This window comes from Mytilus californianus, unplaced genomic scaffold (assembly GCF_021869535.1).
Source record: "Mytilus californianus isolate M0D057914Y unplaced genomic scaffold, xbMytCali1.0.p SCAF_2, whole genome shotgun sequence".
Lineage (NCBI taxonomy): Eukaryota > Metazoa > Mollusca > Bivalvia > Mytilida > Mytilidae > Mytilus > Mytilus californianus.
Window position 1 is genome coordinate 21136623 of NW_026262668.1, and position 18356 is coordinate 21154978.

Genomic DNA, 18356 nt, shown 5'->3' on the forward strand with positions numbered 1-18356 from the left:
TAAAAAAATGAGACAGCAATCTAGCAACACAAAATGCATAAAAAGGATCAAACTATGAACCTTAGTGATAAACAAATTTCAAAAACATATAAGAACTGTCAATTATAGGCTAATTTTGAATTATATCATTCACGGATTTCCAAAGATCTATAATCTGAAAAAATCATTAGAAAAGCTACAACTACAAAGGTCGTTTCAGGTTTACACCTATGAATTAATTTTTTGACAGCCTCAATACCAATCAAAGAGTTTTCTGAATCGATCTTTATTGCACGTTATGATATGTGGATTTTGTTTTATTCCAGTGATTGCATAAAAAAAGGAGGGGATAAAAATAATGGTTTGGCTCGCGCCACATGTTGATAATTCATGACATTTTGCATATTGTTAATTATATTCGCTTCAACTTAATGTTTTCTTTTTGTAAAGAATTTAATCATTGATTGGAAACATATGGCATTCGTTGTTTAATTTATTAAATAGCTTGAAACAAAACTATAATTTTTCTTTTTCCTGCACATTAATGGTGTACAAATTCAGTTGTAAAAGTTGCACAAGTTTCCGACGTTTTGCACTACTCATATTGTAGCTGTATTAAACCTACTTCGATAGAAAAAAACTGGATATTAAGTATAAGGTGGATGAAGATATAGGCAACAGTAGTTTACCGATGCTCAAATGTGTAATGATTTATTATCAGCAGATTAGGAACTTCGATGTTCGATAACTAGCTTCTAGATTTTGGACAGGCACATAACAAATGCAGCTTGGGTGACATGATTATGAGCGCTCATACCTATACCTAAACCTAGGGAAGAAGTATAACACCTTTCTTTATCTTCATTTCAAGAAATATTTGATTTGATTGTAATTACCCTGTTAATGTCTTTAATTTTAGTTGTTATAAAGTTAAGAGCTTCTAATTTTCTGAATTCTTTTATCCGTTTTGGAATCGTTTTCAAACGCTTGCGCTGAAATATCGTATTAACTTGGAGATCAAAACTCCATTTACTCAAATTCCTATCTAAACTTGAGCACTGAAAACTTTTGTTTCTACCATTTTAATATTCACTAAACACTTAACATATAAGTCATCGTTAATTTCAAAAAGGCTTTGATATATTCTGTTTGGTCCCTTATAAAAATATGAAGATGTTGTATGATTGCCAAAGTGAGAACTCTACACCAGAGACTACATGAAGTAAAAGTTAGAAACTACAGGTCACCGTACAGCCTTTGGCAAATAGCAAAACCGATACCACGCAGCAAGCTTAAACATGTCCCAACATGACAAATGTGAAACTGCAAACCAAAAAACTCAAAGTCGAATTTAAGAACAAAAAGTTAACAATAATCGAAAATCGAATTTGACATACATCAACAAACGACAATCACTTAATTAAATGTTCCAGGCTTATCCATCCTCATTTCTTGATGTAACTATAAGAATGATAAAACAATAGGAAAGTGTTGATGTTACTGGGGCCTACTCCCATTGAGATATCATACATAAATAAGCCACGTAAATATTATTCATTTTCTAAATATTACATTGATAAGTATAAGTAAAACTGGTTTGACAAAGTAATATGTTGGAGCTGTTATGAATGACAAAATGTAACAGTTTCTTCCCTTTTTGTAACTGTTTCCAACCTTTATGTAACAGTTTTCTCCCTTGGTGTAACTGTTTATTCTCTTTAGTTGTGATTTTTTGTTACACTTCTCTACGTGGTATATTCGTTGCATTATTTACTCGTACCTTCTTGCAACATACCAAGTCTATTATCATAACGATGCTAGAAATTACAGCAATAAATTCACCTAGGACACATAAAATAAATGAGTAGCCTAGTTTGGACCATCTTCCAAGCCCTTCAGAAGCATAGACAATGAATAGTCCGATTGGTACAAGACTGTAAAAAACTGCAAGAAAAAAAGTAATTCAATAAATACGAAACTAACGAAAAGAAAAAAAAAATAACAAATTAAAACTCGAAACAAAACGATCGAATTTGACTTCCAGTATCACATGTTAAATGTATGAGCAAGCATTTAGTGTAATGCTAGTGTATAGGAGGTCAATTGTTGAAATGAATATAAAAACATTGGTATGCGTCAATGGGACAACGACCAAACGATACAAAAAACTAACGAAATATTTGAGCTAGGTCATATCTTATGGTGTGTTAATAGGATAGCACACAGAATAATCCTCTTGTGACAGGAAGGTGAATATCTATCTCTTTCACGGCTTTGTTTGCAAGATGAAATAGAGAATGGAAACGGGGAATTTGTCAAAGAGACAACAATCCGATCAAAAAGTCGAAAAAAGATGAACATGTTTTAATCGCAAAATTGTTTTCACTTCTAGAAAATCTGGAAGATCAGAAATAAAAACAAGAAAAACACAAAATTATCTAGTGAGAAGGTTATACCTTGGACATCGTGAAACTTAAACTTTTAAAAAATAAATTTATATTTGATTGATAATTTACAGTTCTTTAAACATTGAGCTGTTATGTAATGTAATGTCTGGTTTTTATGTGTGTTCTGCTATTAAAAGAAATTTTATCAAAGATGACAGGCTTATACTTTGGTACGTAAGACGAAAGTTTCGTGAATATAACACCATCAGTGACTCTCGAATCAAACTAATCGAAAGACAAAATCAAATACGCTATTAAAAAGCATTGAACACAAAATATTTTGAAAAATGTTCCTAATACGTTTACAGCTATCTATGCATCTTTATAAACTGTATTCACTTATTTTTGGAATTTATGATAAGATTATATTACAAAAACTTACCGAGAGCACACATAGTTACAATACCAATAATTTGCCATATTCCTTTCTCTTGGAAATAAAACAGCCTCAAACCAATGGATACCACACCAACTATGCCGTACACCAAAGCCATTATAGACATCGCTTGACAAACTTTCACATACGCTTTTAAAACGAGAGAGAGGATATAATTATTTAGACAATTTGATTTAAATTTTGCGGATTTGGTCCTCAACGTTATGTTTAAAAATCCTTCTGTTGTTACAGACTGTTGATGACTGAACTGCAGAATTTTGTTGGTCATTTAAGTCGTTCGATTTCTGTCTCAATGAATACCATAGATTATCCTTTCCTTAATGATACAAATGATTTATTTGCAAAATAGTAATTACATAAATCAAATTACGTACTAGTAAACTAAACTCAGTGGTATTGTATTGTTCTATTTTTTATATCTTTTCTTTTAATATTTACAGAGGGGCCTCGGTGGCCGAGTGGTCTATAACTTCAACAACTATATCACTAGCATGTCAACACTGAGGTTGTGATCTCGATTGTACTTGTCAATTGTACTGAAAGTGGAATTAAACACCAACTAAACAATCAATCAATCAATCAATCAAGTTGTACATTATTGTTCGGTAGTATTTGATTATCTTTCAATATTCATCTTAGATCTTTTGCTTGATTTTGATTTGAAGTTTTATCATTTCATGAACTCTTTTTTCCGAACAATATGTCTGTTTATAAAGCTTTTATAGCATGCAATACAAGAGACGCGTACCTTCTCGACGCAATAGATCTCGCTCCATTTCTTAGTTTAAGCAGTTCCCTTCGATGCTGTTTTATATCTTGATTCATACGCTTTAAATGCATTAACGAGATTTGAACAAAGGTTACTGTTAGTTTTATATAACCGGGAAGTTTGGCTAGCCATAAAACCAGGTTCAACCCACCATTTTTTCTTAAAATGTCCTGCACATAGTCAGGAATATGGCAGTTGTTATCAAATAGTCCGTTTCTATGTAGTATTTCAGTGTTTCTGTTGTTCCGTTGTTTTCACCTTATAGTTGATATGTTTCCCTCGGTTTTAGTTTGTTACCCGGATTTGTTTTCGCTTATTCGATTTATGACTATTAAACAGCAGTATACTACTGTTGCCTTTATTTATAGCTTGGTATCAGAGGTGAGTTTTGAATAAAGTTGATGCATTCGTTTCAATAATGCCTAAGTGAGAAAAAAAAATCATCGAAGATATCACGTGTACACCAGACGCTCTTGTCATCGACAAATGACTCATCAGTGATGCTCGACTAGATGACATACGAAGTTGTAGAGCATTATGAATTTCTGCAAATGTCTTTTTAATACCTTTCTGTTGTAATAAAACAAATAATTAACGTTCCGTAGGATTAACTTTCAACAGTGCTTTTTTAAGCCCTCAATCTTTAGCTTTTGTGGTTTTTTGTGTGTGTGTGTGTGGGGGGTTTGGTATAGAACCACTAATTCTGGTCCGGTCAGAAAGAATATACAAGAAAGAAGTACATATTTTAAACAAAATAGTTCCTATACATATCTGTATCTTTGTCAATAAGGGAAATATTTGAGTAGTTTTTGGTATCAAATGAAAGATTGTGGAATTGGGATCACTGGAGAACCCTTGTTGAAAGTTTCTTTTGAATAATAATAAAAGGCACATTTGCTCTATTGTTCATATCAGCAGTACCTCTTTTTTGTACTATCGAACTTCTGTGGTCCAGTACGCTCTAATATGCAATTAAAGGTATGTTGAATTTTTCAGCAAAAGTTAGGGTAAGGTATATTTTTTTCATGAAATGATTGTCACTTTATTTGAACTGAAGACAAAGTAGCCATTAATGCTTGAAATTGCAGATGTAACATAGAACGCAATGAGGCTATGAATTAGTGGTTTTATTCCTTTTTGTATAGTAATACGACATGTCTGTCTTTAAACTCAACTAGAATTATGTTTTCATGATGTTAAAATACAAGACAAATTGATTTGCAATTTACACTTTTTGTTATATTCCTGATTGTGTTTGACTAAATTCGGATTCAGATGGAGGGTAAGCCATGCAGTGCAATAGAAGCTCACCCTGCTAAAGAATCCAGTCTCTATCTATTTGGAGCTTATGCGATACCATCAGTTTTTGATTTGTATTTTTTTTTTATTGATAAATGAAATTTGAACATCTTTAAGGAACCGTTTATGTCAAATTAAGCAGCTCTTGTAACCATTTCAATCAAGTCAAACATGAATCTATTATTGTAAGGAACCGTTTATTTCTAATTAAGCAGCTCTTGTAACCATTTCAATCAAGTCAAACATGGATCTATTATTCATTTTTTTAAGTTTTAACAACCACAATCCTAGAAAAAAATTAAAAAGCTGAAAGCTTTTTCTTGTGGAAGTTTTGATTCGGAGTGTTTTAACAACCTGATATACATAATAAATACTTGGAAAATTTAATTTTTGTAGATATAAGATGTTTAATTGTTCGAAACATGTTGGTAAAATTTCGTAAGCTAGACTGGCGCTTCACCTACATAAGGTTCATCAGTTGCGCTCGAATCGATAAGAATAGATGGAACAACATGAGCGAAATCTCCAGCTCAAGTTAAAATTTGATGTAAGGTTTCCTAAAGAATCCTCTGTTTAATGAGTCTTTTTAGGCAAGTAAGAATCATACTGTGGTCCTGCGTAGTAAAAATCTTTGTTATAGATAAAACAGATATGATAGTCATTTACGAGTTGCAGGTTAAATTTTAAATATACTTTGGTCCTGCATGGATTTTATAGCGTTACTTTTAACTTCACAGGACTCATCATTGGCGATAGATCAAAACAGTTAGAATGCTGGAAGTATGAGGGCATAGAAAAAAACCCAATAATTTGTCGAATACTTACGTAAGTCCACTTCAATTTCTGTGTTTATGCATGTCGTTTTACCAGATACATTTTTGCAATACTTCCATAAGCCAGCATGGTGTATTCCAGTCGAATATTTTATTTCGATAAAATAAGGAGTTGCAAATGCAGTTACAAACATTAGGAATGCCACAAGCACCAAAAAAAAACCAAACAGTAACATTTTCTTGTTTTTTACCTTAATCATGTTTGGAAGCTGCAAAAAAAAAAAAATTCACTACAGGATTTTTTTTTCTTTTACGTTGCATCTTGAAAGATGAGATACAATGCTTTTGAAATAATTGAAAGGTCAACATGAGAAACGATTATTTTATCTATTATTTTAGGTCGTGTATATAAAAAAGGTGAAGGTGTTTTGCATTTTGATTATTTTATTCATTTTGCATGAATCTGTTTTTCATTTAAAGAAAATAGCAGTAAATAAATTTCGTTCGTCCGTAGCTCTTTTTCTAATTTACATTAATCACGGACTCAAAACCCGAGAAATTAAAAATCAGGAATAATAAATGCCTTACTGCGTCAGGATTCATATGACCAAAGGAAACCGTAAAAATACAGTAAACCCCATCTAAGGTAATTTTGTCCTGCAGGAAGTTCTTGATTTGACCTTTGCCGGTAGACTTTAAGTCCTAGGGAATATCATCAACTCAGTAGTCAGTTCTTCGGCTATGATTTTTAACATGTCTTAATTCCCAGTTGATGAATTGAAAATTAATCAAGAACTAAGGTTCTAACTTCCTGAGGCACAATTGACCTGGAAAATGAAATTAAAAAACTATGCAAGATTTAATTTCTTTTCGTCTTTGAGAAGATTTGTATGAATTCTGCTTCAGTTTTGTGCACAAACAAGTCGAGAAGTTAGGCCAGAACTAGTCTAAATGAGAAAATCGAGTGGCGGTTGATATATATATATATATATATATATATATATATATATATATATATATATATATATATATATTTTGCGTGCATAGGAAATGTATTCTATTATTCAAAATTTCATTTAGTCTGTGAAACGTTTGACATTACTTTCGTTGTGGTTTGCCATAGAATATGTCGATTTTTACTTATATTTGTTGAATAGTTATATTCTTCCTTAATGAGATTGTCAATGTTTCCCTACCGAAGGTCGGTGGTTCTCTCCGGATACTCTAGATTTCACCACCAATAGAAACTGACCACCACGGAATAGCCAACAGTCCTAAACACAAATCAATCAATCAATCAATCAATTTATCAATATTCCTTAATGGTGTCCTATAAAAGGGAGGCCATAATGTTCTAAAATGTTTCCTTAAAACATAATTTACATCCACCATATAACCGTGAATCCTTATTTTTGTCCAATATACTGACCATAAGTCTTATGTTCCCCTGGCACAGATGACGTAAGATAGATTTATTTATAACCTGAGGTTCTTCTCAACATTCAGCTCGTTGCGTGTTTTGGTACTTAAGCATTCGAAACTTTCAAATCTTTGAATTAATGGAAGTGCATCGGAATTGTTCTAAAGATGAATTTGATAAAAAAAGAACGTGTAGTAGTTATTCAAGTATTCAATGTGCTTATGTGAATTATCTTTAAATTAAAAAAGTACATGTAACGAGATTAGTCTTTGAATTTAAGGACGAATTAAAGAACATTTTTTCTCTGATTAATATATGATTTGAATAAAGTGTAATGACAAAAGAATCAGAAGCGAAATTTGTAACTTGCATTTACCTTTTGAACAAAAGTGTGCCTCAGATAATGATCCTTTGCGACAAAAATTTATATTCCAGCTTAACTTAACAGTTTGACATGAATAAGATATAAGTATACTATGGTTAGTAAATGCGTACTGTATTTCAGAAAAGATACCATCATATTATTCATAATTGTTATTTTACAATAATACAATACAGACAGTGATCAGATAATAAGAATTTAAATACTAACACATTGGCGAAGAACAGCTTCAAAGTAAGGGCTTTTGTGATATAGCAATCACTGCTTTTTGTTCTGCAGGTTAACACGTAGAAATTCGGGTTGAAGAGATGTCTGGAGATAAAACTGTATAAACATATCTATTATGGAAGTATTTTACCTATAAAGTGTTTGCAACGGTGATGTTACAAAATTTGAAACATTATTACTTTAATATTCAGTATCATAATTGAAATATATGCGTGTAAGATCGGTCAGATACCTATCGAACGTACATGCGTATGTTTTGTCGCTTAAACGAACTTTTCTTATACAACTTAATTTTTTATATGTTTTAAGAGGCATATCCAGTGTTCTGCAGATCAACACAGATGAATAGTTATGCTTTTAAAAATGTTCCGAGATAAAAAATAGTGAGCATATGCATCATAGATGTATTCGACATGTTTGTAATGTGAATGTTCTCTAATCCCATAACATTAAAGGTATGGATGGAGAGTTGTCTCATTGGCACTCATACCACATCTTCATATATCTATATAAATGTTATTGACCCAGATGCACATTTGGACACATGAGGTCTCTTCAGTGATGATGAAGGCCGAACTATTTGGATTTATCCTGCAATTGGGTGTCTTATCATACATTAACAGCCCAACAGATTTCGCTAGCCTGTATTTGTGTACTACAAAGACATCGCTTTAAAGCTACGCCCATTGCCGGACTTCTTTTGTGTTTTGCTGTTGACGAGTGTTGTATGAACTTTCGTGACCTCAGAATGAATATTGCAATCGCATTCAAATGACGTAACACACAAAATTAACCACGCAACAATGTAAATAATCAGTGAATGCACGGACAGTTCGAAATTCTGAAGCGTAGGACAAATCAAACACTTTTGTCTTAAATCGGACAATGTTTTGTTATTTCTTTTTACTGTTGAAATTGGTTGGTTTTTTTTTTAAATAACTATTAACTTTGAGCGATGTATTATAGCTGAGCATGCGAGATTTTTTCGGAGTACCGGTCATCAGCTGATTGTGTGTTTTTTTAAAAATATTACTACGCGGACCTCAAAGGAGTTTAAATCGAAAATATATGCAATAAATGTGAGTTTTTCTGTCTTTCAAAGAAAAATAAATGTAAAATTGCAGGATAAAAAAAATAACTGTTTAGTGTCTTTAAATATCAGCTGTATTTGTACTCGGCTCGAAAAAGGAATAAAAGCTCGCTGAAGCTCGCATTACATCTGTTTCTTAGCCTCGTACAAATACAGCGGATATTTAACGACACTAATATAAACAGTTATTGGCTATGTACCAAACCTAATACAGACGTTGAAGAGCTGCTAAAACCAAACAAGGGCAAAATGTAAAGCTTAACCGGACAAGTAATCGAAGCTAAGGACGAAGGAGATACATACCTTAATTTAAAAAAAAATCAAAATTGCATACATGTACCTGCAAATTTAAAGGGAACAATATCCGTATTTTCATGCCAGTACTGAAGTACTGACTACATGGCTTATGATAAACTCGGGGACTTAAATTCTACAAGCAAAGGTATCGACCCAGTGGCAGTGGGACTAATTGGGACTAATTAGCGTTTCGACAATCAATGTCTCTTCAGTGATGCTCGAGGTTAAACTAATTGAAAGTACAAAACTTAATACAAACTTTGAAGAGCTGATAAAACCACAACAATACCACAAGATTACATCCCAGCTCCTTTGTTCTACCAGGGGTGATCTGAGTCGGATCACCCCTACCAGATCACCCTAGCTTGAGTTTCTTTGTTCTGCATGCTTTCCTTTGTTCTGTAACATTTTGGCGGGAATGTCAAATTTATACTAAAACTTAGAAATATTTATACGGAAAAGACTAACTATCAGAGTTTATGTTGAAAAATTCAGTGTCTATGCTGGGAATCGAACGCAAGACCTTTACCATATAGACACACGAGTCATACCCCTACACCAGCACGACTGGATACAAATCAATGTTAATTTAACATATTTAAACATTGTGTCTGAGGCTCATAAAGGTATATACCATATAGTAATATATAAAGTAATTAATAATGATTGTGTGGCGTTCTTAACTAGATTTAATGAAGCATAAATGGTTTTTTTATCTAATCTAGAACAGATGGGATGTTAAACAATTATCCCATTCGGACTTGGTGTGTCAGTGTTAGATCACCCTCTGGCCTCCGCCCATCGAAATGATCTTACACTGACACACCGCGTCCTCATGGGATAACTATTACGGAATATCTATTCGCACATGTATACATGTACTTATTATTGTCAAAATGATAAGGTCTGTTTGTAAGTTCGTCTTTATTTTTAGGCGAGCAATTATCTTTTTCTTGTTGCTAGTTGTTGTCTTTTTCCTATGGCGAGCTGTTGTCTTTTTTTTGCGGCTAAATGCGTCTTTTTCATGTGGCAAGCACTTGTCTTTTTTCTTTTATGGCTACGCATATATAAATTTCATATTCTCTCCAACACACCATTTTGCACATTATTGTTTTACTCTTATTGTACTTAGGTATAATACATATCCCAGGAAAAACAATGGGATTTAACGATAACTGGTTGAATACATAACAAGCCAACAGCCTGCTTCGGACTCATGAATTTTCTAGAGTATTATTCTCATTCATTATCATTTGGTCGATACCACTGTCGATTGACTGGTAATCCACAAGTCTATCATCACATCAGTAGTAAGTTCTGTGGTACTGGAACAATTTACAGAATATTAGTCAAAGATTCCCCGTTTATAGGTTAAAAACGTCTTAGAAACTTAGGTTCCTACTGCCTCAGATACATGTGACCTTTAAATTTTGTAACTTTTTAGGTCCATTTGGGTCATACAGATCCTAACGTTTCTATGTATTTATACATCTTTTGCTTTCAAATGTTTGGGTTTAGCGTTTCATCTGTTAAAGAACTTTAAATTTCTGTGAAATATGTAGTATAGATACAATGCATATGCGTTGATTCTTGAAAAAGAACCACCATGAGCCCTTCGGGCTCGGGGATCTCAACGTCCCTTTTTGTTCAAAGCTCTTTTAACATCAATATTAACTTATCATTGAACGTTTACTATTAATAGAGCATTCGCATTATTCACGTTTCTGAACACGTGCACGGATTGACGTCTACGTATCGGGCATATTTGTATAAACTATTGATTTAGCCCGGACCTCAATTAAAAGTAAATTAGAATTAAATGCATTAAAAATATCTTCATCGGGACCAACTTGACTTAATTTATCTTTTCCTCATATACGTGTTATACGATACGTCGATACGGATACGCCAGCAAATACTTGAATACTGCAAATGCTCTACTTAAAGCCTTTTCTTAAGTAGAAGGTATTGTAAGTGAGTTTTAATAACCACGGTATCATGTTCAACGATGCATTAATAAATCTAAGTTTTTACACCCCAGTTCTATTGTTATACTTCATAGTTTCTATTTCTGAATCAAGTGTAAATTGAATAGATCTATTGTTATGAATAACAATAGATTTTACCACAGGGTGTGACGAGCGGGGTTTCTGGAAACCACTGCTTCTACATCCCGAAAACACAGTCCATTGTTATTCATAACAATAGAAATTGATTTTTTTTTCAAATAGCATAAACATAAGAAATTACTAATATTGTTCACTACAAGTTGTTTCAAGATATTAAGAAAACACATTTTAGGAAATTCCAATAGCGAAAAAAATATTAAGCATCTATTTTGAATAAAAGAAAAATCCTTTAAATACACCTTTGCTTGAAGGTTAAATTTTTAATCCCAGTCATATGTCTCTATTCTAAAGCATTGATCTAAAAAAAACGGGGATTCTAACTCCCGGACACCCCCCCCCCCCCCCCTGGATTGCCCCTTTTTGGGAGTTCCTAAATATTCAATCTCTATTTTTGTATGTTAGGCGTGTCCGGTCGTCGGGTTTCTCATCCAGACACACCTATCCCTCAGTATGTCCATATATGAATGTTGGTTTGTTCTTGAGAATAGAGGGGGGTTTATAAAACCGTAACATATAAAATACATATATGATTACCTTCATTAAATTGATACAGGTAAGTACTTTGGGTTATAATATTGCCTTACTCTTTAGTCTCTTCTACCAAATCAAACGCTTGACTCAAAATGTCGTCCGTCTTATACCCGTCCATATTGACAACTGCATATAAGGAGCATGATGTACTTTTTTGTAATAAGAATGCACAAAACAGATACCTTGACCTGTTGATTCATATTAGCACATGGATTTGGGTCAATATCCCTAATGCGCCTCAAAATGAGGAACTCAAAAGTTGTGTGTAAATAAAAAATTTCTGTGTAGTGATATTTGACACGTTTCTATGATAAACAAGTGACTGAGCTTAACCATTTGTGCTTATTTAGAAAGTAGGCGAACATAGAACAAATGTGTAAAAACTATGGAGCTATTAAATGTGTTCAAAGTATTAAATTTTGAAAGAACTTATTGTGTTAAAAAAGGGATTTTTTACCACGAGGAGCCGCATCACGAAAGGATTCTCGGGGTTTGCTAATTTACGGAAAAAGTAATCTCACTTCGTACCCCGAAAATTTAACCACATATGTGAAAATGTCTCAGCTTCGAAACGAGCCATCATACATATCCAAGTTAACGATATGGACTGAGCAACAGAAGAAAACGTTACCATTACCGCCTATGGAGAAACAATTGCGAACATTGACCCATTTAACGGGAATATGCAAAACAGCAAATTTGACATTTGTTAAATCTACTCACTTGTCAATGTTTGAACGAAGATAGCCAAAGTAAGGTTACTAGTGGGGTTTCATGTAAAAAAAAATCTTATAAATCATGGGTTGATATTGTCAATAAATATGCTATTCGTTTTTTTTTCATTTAATAATCAATGTTTACAAATATAGGGTTTAGCATCGGGTGTAAGTTAGTTATACATCTCGGGATACGGTGTGTCTGGATAAGAAACACCACCGGCCTCCGGCCGTCGGGGTTTCTTAATCAGACACACCTATCCCTCGGTATATAACTATTACACAATTAATTGATTAGAGAAATACATATATAACATAACAGGTCTGTCTTTAAATTACCAGGCATCGGAAAAGTATCAGTAATTTACAAAATAAGACATATTCGGACTCATTTCTATGTATATGTATATATATTATAAGTATGTTACAGAAATTTCTAGCAAGAAGCCTAATTCTAGGTATATCATGATTTACTCGCAAAGAGATTTCCGAATAAACTTTTGGAAAATTATGTAGTTAAACAGACGAAATCATACCATACTAATACCACTGTTCCAGGTTAGGGGGAGGGTTGGGATCCCGCTAACATGTTCAACCCCGCCACATTCTGTATGTATGTGCCTGTCCCAAGTCAGGAGCCTGTAATTCAGTGGTTGTCGTTTGTTTATATGTTACATATTTGTTTTTCGTTCATTTTTTGTACATAAATTAGGCCGTTAGTTTTCTCGTTTGAACTGTTTTACATTGTCGGTTCGGGCCTTTTATAGCTGACTGTGCGGTATGGGCTTTGCTCATTGTTGAAGGCCGTACGGTGACCTATAGTTGTTAATTTCTGTGTCATTTGGTCTCTTGTGGAGAGTTGTCTCATCGTACCACATCTTCTTTTTTATATTATAAAACAAAAACGGACAAATCGAATGTAATATTGTTTTACGTTTCAAATATGTGAACTAGCCAATAATAATCCAAAAAATAAAAACGGTAAGTCCGCTATTATTACAAAAATATCCACAATAACATTTAAAGAGCCAAGTTAAAGATAGAGACTTGTCGGTCTAGGTTCATATCCCTGTATTTTCTTTGTTCTCCGTATTCTTGAGTATTTCCATTTATTTTATTCTGTATATGTTATTGTGGATATTTTTGTAATAATAGCGGGTTGTCATTGATCCTAACATTGCTATCCTCGCGACTACCTACTTATACTATACAATTGACTATTATTTATATATAAAGGTTAAAGCCCTGTGTGGTTCTTGTACCCGATGTGTATGACATTTTCATTTATATATATATATATAATAGACACCTAATTTCCAACCCATTAGTAGCCGAAATGTTTCGTCGATGTGTTGATGTCAGTCACACTTAAACAGATTTTAAGGATGGGTTCGATTCCCAGTTAAGTCAAATAAAATTACAAAAATTAAAGATAAATTTTTAGATGAATTCTATTTGTAAACAGAAATCAGTAAATGAGCCAATTCAAACTTAATGAAATAGGCACACAAAGGAAGCAATTGAATATACTTTGGTGAGTACATTTCACCGACAGATTTAGGAAGCGTTGATTCTAGAAAAAGAATCCACGGCACGGTAATGGTTTAAATATGACTGTGTATTGATTTTATGTATATTTAGAAAAAAAATTAAAATAAAATTTTTGTTAAATTGTTTATGCATTACGCTCTTTGTTGTGACACCTTATCAATTAAGTCATAACATAAATTATACGTAAACAAATGAGATAACTTTTCTGTTTTTTGTTTTTATAACTGATAGCTGTTTTTGCAACTAAGACAATTTCATGTTGGTAGAAAATCTTAGTTTTTTGTGACATTTGTTCGTCATTGACCTCAATATATTGTAGTGTTGCTGTCTCATTGACACATATCTCAGTTTTTAAAACTTAATTAATATTGCTTTCCAACTGTTGCAATATGAGCGCGACCTGTAAAGCATAACAGATCATATGCCCGGAATTTTTGATAAGACATATAATAGAAATAAGGAAGATGTGGTATAAGTGCCAATGAGACAACTCTCCATGCAAATCACAATGTGTAAAACGTAAACAATTATAAGCCAAAGTACGGCCTTCAACAAGGAGCCTTGGCTCACACCTAACAGCAAGCTATAAAGGGCCCGAAAATGACTAGTTGAAAACAATTCAATCAAGAAAACCAACTTTCTAATCTATATATAAAAAAAACCCAAGAAACGCTTATGAACTACATCAACAAACGACAACCACTGAGCAACAGACTACTGACTGAGGACAGGTGCACACAACACTACATAGAACACTACAAATTGAATTACTCGATTCCCTAAATAAAACGAGGGATGATCCCATCATTGTAATAATGATACTTACTCAAGATAATGAACAATATAATATCACACAAAATAAGGCCCAGAGTAACTGCAAGCAATGTAGAAGGCAGAGTAATCATTTTTGTATTACATCAAACTGCAATTAGTAAAATTGATATTTTTCTTGAAAAATAACAAACGCAGTGATTAAATAATAACAATGAAATTATAATATCAATGATTGATTCTTTATAACCATAGAGAAGGGTTTGAATGATAAAATTTCTATATTTGTGATCAAAATTAGTTTAAACCTATATAAATTTATAATATCAATATTACTGCTGTTAAAGTTTGAAAACTTATTTATACATCCCACAAACGTCTACATCATGAGTATACTAAATGCAATAGCTTTATGCATCAAAGTTCATGACATACTCATACGTGTGTATTTATACATCCCACTTCAAACCAGTAAAAGTCTAAAATGGTCTATATCTGTACTCGACTGAACTGAATTTAATCGACCAGTCTGAATTGGTGTGAATTTTACTTGATATTACTCGACCTCAACCTTAACTATACTCGACGGTACTGTTTTATACTGATTTGTACGTGAACCTCATCTTTACCACTGAAAAAAGTCTGAACTATTTCTCGACCAGTCTATAAAACTATCTTTTAAATTGATATGACAACAGCCACAATAAAGTAAAGATATGTTTACAGATTTTAACATCCTTACATGCTTATTAGATTTATCATATAATATATATATATATAAGATGTATGAATAATAGCCAACGATAAATCTTACGGGGCGATGGATCATATAATAATGATACAGTACACTGCAAAATATAATATATAACAAATATAAAAGGGTACATCACAAACAAACAAAAAATCATGAATAAATGTTAAATATTTCGAATAACTATTATCCTTCATCAGTAAGATGCAAAATGATTTTTATCTTGACATGTGGAAGTCAAACTGAAATTGTAGTCTTGATCGTTATACAAATTATAACGAATCAATACGCTGGTAATTTTTTTCAATATTGATGTTTGGGAGGAGGAAGAAATTCCTTAAAACTTTTAGCATCCTGTACTAAAGCCTGAGTTACTGGAAACAAGTGATGGTAGGAACTCATTCTATGTTTTTTCATTAATGCCCTATGATGAAAACTGTCCTAAACTTTCTTATCCAAAACTTTCCCAAGCAAGTATGTCGGCCCTTGACCACCCCTCGTAGTGGTCTATGATAGTGAGGGTAAGGTTTTTGAGATTAGCTTGGGCGTGACCAGGTGATCTCAAATGACGACTTAGGGGGAGGTCGGGCTTACAAGTGTAGTTACTTCGATAACCCTCGCCAACATACTGCATGCAACATCGACACCGAAGAAGATATACAAGTTTTTTGGTTTTGCAAGTTACATTTTAAAATATAGTGGCAAGTAAATGTTTGAGTATTCAGTATTTATTGGCATGTCAGACATCGTCTGTTACCACACGACTTGCACCATCCTGCAGTTGACGAGCTTTTATCAGAGGAGACATCCGCTCTCACGAATAAGTCTTTCAGACTTGCTGGTCCCCGTAAAGCTAAGACAGGAGGTTTGGGAAAGATCTTTGATAATTTTGGGCGTTGGCAATAATCTGCCAATTGGCACGGATCAAATGTGAATTGTAAGTACAGGAGGGATTGTATGTTAAACCAAACAGAACTAGTTTGCTTCGCCTCTTTTGTTTGTACTGTAATAGGTCATTGCGGCTGTTATTGTTAGCACCTATTACAGTACAAACAGAAGAAGCGTGTTAGTAATACAGGATCAATATAATAACATTCATTTCATGACACCTTTTATATTAACCTATTTCAGTTTTATTGGTTTGAATTTTGCCGATCATTTTTGCTGTTTGTGGTTTTATCTCCAATAGTTCTCATGAAAGTAGCAAAAGATAAAAGGAACAAAAAGGGAAAAAAATCGTAATCTAATGACTGTCATACCTATTTGGAATGGACTGCGGATTTTTGCCTTTGTAAGAGCTTGTAACTTACTTGTAGATCTTCTCTGGCTGGTCACTAAATAAATTTATCTGCTTACATTACTTTTCTATTGACTATAGTATTAACAATTATTACATTGGTTGCAATGAATTACCGTTATTTCCCAGTGAAGTAAAGACCGATAATTCACATGTGAAATAAATGTGAAATTATCGGTTTTTATTTCACTTGGTTATTTCATTCTTGTGACGTCATACAACAAAAAGTGTGATGAAGACGTTGTCGATGACGTCAAATGAAAGCAAATTGCAAATGGGTAGGAAAATATATAGTTCCTTACATTTTCTACTTAAATTGAATTAAAGAGTCCATTGTCAATGTAATAAAAAGAATAACTAATCAAATAATTCAAATATCGAAAAATATTCAACTCGTGACCGATGATTAACTCAAATACTTATTCCATAACATTATACTGACAATCTCGGCTTGACTTGTTTGTAGATCTTGTCTAGCTGATCATTTTTACTGTCTGTTGATATCGTATTTTCGTCTTTTGTAACTCCATTAATCAGGTTGACTTTCTCGTTTGAATTTTTTCCAGATCTTGTATTGTCGAGGCCTTTTATATCTTACTATACGGTTTGAATTTCGTTTATTGATGTTGAATACCAAACGGTAACCTTAACAAGCTATCTAAATGGACATCATTTGAAGTCTAGTCATTTTGAATGGTATCAGTTGTGCTCTAACTGCTTCAGTCTTTTAGTTACAAGCCAAAAAGGACACTTTCAACATGATAATGATCTTATTTTCTTTATGCGATCATGCCTCTCATCCCATGTGATCAACGTTGTCGTTTGTAGACAGTATACCATACTATAAGGTTATCATTGCCAGTTTCGAAACATGTAAATGTGCATCTTATAATGAGAAATGAATTTTTAGAAAAAAAGAAGAAAAAAAACGACGGACGATGACGACCGACTCCACATATTAGCACAAGCCAATATGGTAGTTAAGAACCAGATTAGCTTACTATACCGGAACGATGATGACAGGATATAGCAAGGCTTGGTTTTTATCATTATATATTGAACGGTACAGTTAGCACTTTATGTGACAAATTTTTCATGCATATTCAGGACAAAGAATCCAAGGTTTACGTTCTTCAAAGTAGTTCGACCGGGTTGATAGGAAGAGAATAAGACTGTCATTAGAAAAGGCTGGTATGTTTGAAATATTAAAGATTTAGAAATTTTGACTTGAAACATGCCAATCAAATAGCACAAAAAATAGCTTGTACAGTGCTAGTACTTTACGCGTAGGGATAGCTGTACTCTCTTTAGTATACTAATCATTTCGCGAATGGATTTTGCGACAAATTTATCCATCTCACATTGCCAAAACGAATGCTCCTTTTTATGGGCTTTTATTTCAAAGTAAGTTGAACTCTTGAGATCAAATCATTTGAATTGGAATATCATATTTTTGCACATGCATCCCAAGAGAAAAATACCACAAATAGTGTCCGATTTTGACTTTGTTGGTTTATAATAATAAGCAA

At 33.1% G+C, this 18356-nt stretch overlaps 1 long non-coding RNA gene across 3 annotated transcripts in view; it reads right to left on the reverse strand.

Annotated features, from left to right (window-relative positions):
- Positions 1 to 1514: 1514 nt before the first annotated feature.
- Positions 1515 to 18356, reverse strand: part of LOC127729473 (uncharacterized) — a 41285-nt gene continuing 24443 nt past the window's right edge. Inside the window, exons 1-4 of one of the 3 annotated variants that reach the window (XR_007994643.1) lie at positions 14835 to 14932; positions 5717 to 5933; positions 2809 to 2952; positions 1515 to 1923 (exon numbers count right to left, since the gene is read on the reverse strand). This is a non-coding gene — a long non-coding RNA (uncharacterized LOC127729473). Of the gene's footprint in view, positions 1924 to 2808; positions 2953 to 5716; positions 5934 to 7460; positions 7589 to 14834; positions 14933 to 18356 lie in introns of those variants that run through there. The other 2 variants (XR_007994642.1, XR_007994644.1) reach the window with 2 other exon arrangements.